General features: G+C 55.9%; 1 pseudogene; it reads left to right on the forward strand.

The window, feature by feature from the left end:
* The first annotated feature begins 258 nt into the window (after positions 1 to 258).
* Positions 259 to 2,458, forward strand: LOC102840287 (annotated as a pseudogene).
* Positions 2,459 to 2,803: the final 345 nt, after the last annotated feature.

Genomic DNA, 2,803 nt, shown 5'->3' on the forward strand with positions numbered 1-2,803 from the left:
CTAAAGTCCCCAGCTGCTCCATCTCTCCACATCATCGTCTCTGCCTCCATCTCAGGGATCACTGCTTCTCTGGGTAGGGTCCTGCTCTCTGCTCTTCTCCCTTCATGGTCCCAGGGACTTCTGCTTCTAGACTGAAAAGTTAATCACTCCCCTCCTTGCTACAAAACATTTACCTTTACATTTCCAACCCTCACAATCAGTCCTGATAAAAATTATTCACTAAGTGAGTTTGCGAATCAAGCAGCTGCAGCAAGGCTCATGGCGGACACCCAGTACATCCTACCTAATGACATCAGCGTGTCTAGTTTGGACTGCCGTGAGGCCTTCTGCCTGCTGTCACCCACAGGGCGCATCTATGCCCACCACCTGTCACGAGCTGCCTGGTACGGGGGGCTGGCTGTGCTGCTGCAGACCTCCCCCGAGGCCCCCTACATCTACTCCCTGCTCAGCCGTCTTTTCCGGGCCCAGGACCCAGACCAGCTGCACCAGCAAGCCCTGGCCGAGGGCCTCACTGAGGAGGAGTTTCAGGCATTCTTGGTCTATACCGCCGGTGTCTTTTCCAACATGGGCAACTACAAGTCCTTCCGTGACACGAAGTTTGTTCCCAACTTGTCCAAGAAGAAGCTGGAACGGGTGATCCTGGGGGTATGGCTGCTCAGCAACACCCCAAAGAAGTCAGGGCCCTTTGGCAGACCTGTGGGAAGCTCATGTTTTCTTTGGAGCCACGATTTCAACACCTGGGGCTGGGGAAAGAGGGAGTCACCACCTGTTTCTCAGGGGGTTGTACCATGGAAGATGCCAAGCTGGCCCAAAACTTCCTGGACTCGCAGAACCTCAGTGCCTACAACACGCGGCTCTTCAAGGAGGTCGGTCAGGATGGGAAGCCCCACTACGAGGTTCGGCTGGCTTCCGTGCTTGGCACACAACCTGCTCTGGACTCCAAAGTGACTTCCAAGCTGAAGAGCTATGAGTTCCGGGGGAACTGCTTCCAAGTGAACCCGGGGGACTATGCGCCCATCGTTCACAAGGTGGTGCAGCGCCTGGAAAAAGCCAAGGCATATGCAGCCACCAGCCACCAGGAGCAGATGCTGGCCCAATATGTGGATAGCTTCACACAGGTCTCTATCGAGGCCCACAAGAGGGGCTCCCGCTTCTGGATCCAGGACAAAGGCCCCATAGTGGAGATTTACATCGGGTTCATTGAGAGCTACCGAGACCCCTTTGGTTCCCGAGGAGAGTTTGAAGGCTTTGTGGCCATGGTGAACAAAGCCATGAGCGCCAAGTTTGAGCGACTAGTGGCAAGTGCAGAGCAGCTGCTGAAGGAGCTCCCCTGGCCCCCAGCCTTCGAGAAGGACAAGTTCCTCATACCCGACTTCACCTCCCTGGATGTCCGTACCTTCGCTGGCTCCGGCATCCCCGCCGGCATCAATATCCCCAATTATGATGATCTGAGGCAGACGGAAGGCTTTAAGAACGTGTCGCTGGGGAATGTGCTGGCAGTGGCCTACGCCACGAAGCGGGAGAAGGTCACCTTCCTGGACGAGGATGACAAGGACCTGTATGTCCGCTGGAAGGGACCCTCCTTTGACGTGCAGGTGGGGCTGCACGAACTACTGGGCCATGGCAGCGGGAAGCTCTTCATGCAGGATGAGAAAGGAGCATTTAACTTTGACCAGGAGACTGTCATCAACCCAGAGACAGGGGAGCAGATCCAGAGCTGGTACCGGAGCCGGGGAGACTTGGGACAGCAAGTTTAGCACCATCGCCTCCAGCTGCGAAGAGTGCCGAGCCGAGAGTGTGGGCCTCTACCTCTGCCTCCAGCCCCAAGTGCTCAAGATCTTTGGTTTCGAGGGGGCTGATGCAGAAGATGTGGTCTACGTGAACTGGCTCAACATGGTACGGGCTGGGCTGCTGCCTCTGGAGTTCTACACCCCTGAGGCCTCCAACTGGAGACAGGCACACATGCAGGCCCGGTTTGTGATACTGAGAGTCTTACTAGAGGCTGGCGAAGGGCTCATTACCATCACACCCACCACAGGCTCCGATGGGCACCCCAATGCTCGAGTCCGCCTCGATGGCAGCAAGATCCGTTCCGTGGGCAAGCCCACCCTGGAGCGGTTCCTGCGAAAATGCCAGGTGCTGAAGTCCACAGGAGATGTGGTAGGAGTGCGGGCCCTGTACGAGGGGTACGCAGCCGTCTCAGACTTGCCTCCGAGTACTTCCTCACCCTCAGGGATATGGTACTGCTGAGCTAGGAATCTCGGAAGCTTATCGTTCAGCCCAACACTAGCCTCGAAGGCTCAGAAGTGCAGCTCCTTGAGTATGCAGCCTCATCCGATCATTCTCTGAGCGCTTCCTCGACGATGGGCCCAAGTTGGAGGAGGTCCTCATCCAGCTGGCCACAGCTGATGCCCGATTCTGGAAGAACTCCAGTGAGGTCCCAGCTGGTCAGGCTTGAGGAAGGTTTGTGTGACCGACCCTTCCTGCCCCCACTGTCAAACCAAGGCTGCAGAGGCCCTTCTTTTAAGTATTTTGAGGAACAGGGAGGGGAAAGAGTTTGGACCTTGGTGCTACTTCAACTGAGGGTGGTAACACTAAGCTCTTCTGTTTGTCAGCACTTCCCAATTTACCAGGCGCTTCCCTCTGATCACTTGTAGCCTGCTCTGCCAGCCAGCGTATGGGCCAGGGGGGCTCCTTGTCCTGTTTTCCAGATGAAACGTAAGTTCTGAGAAGTGATTTCTTGCCTAGATCACGAAAATGGTACATGACAGAACTGGGATTCCAAACCTCACCAAATCCAGTG

This window comes from Chrysochloris asiatica, unplaced genomic scaffold (genome assembly GCF_000296735.1).
Source record: "Chrysochloris asiatica unplaced genomic scaffold, ChrAsi1.0 scaffold00030, whole genome shotgun sequence".
NCBI classification, from domain to species: Eukaryota; Metazoa; Chordata; class Mammalia; order Afrosoricida; family Chrysochloridae; genus Chrysochloris; species Chrysochloris asiatica.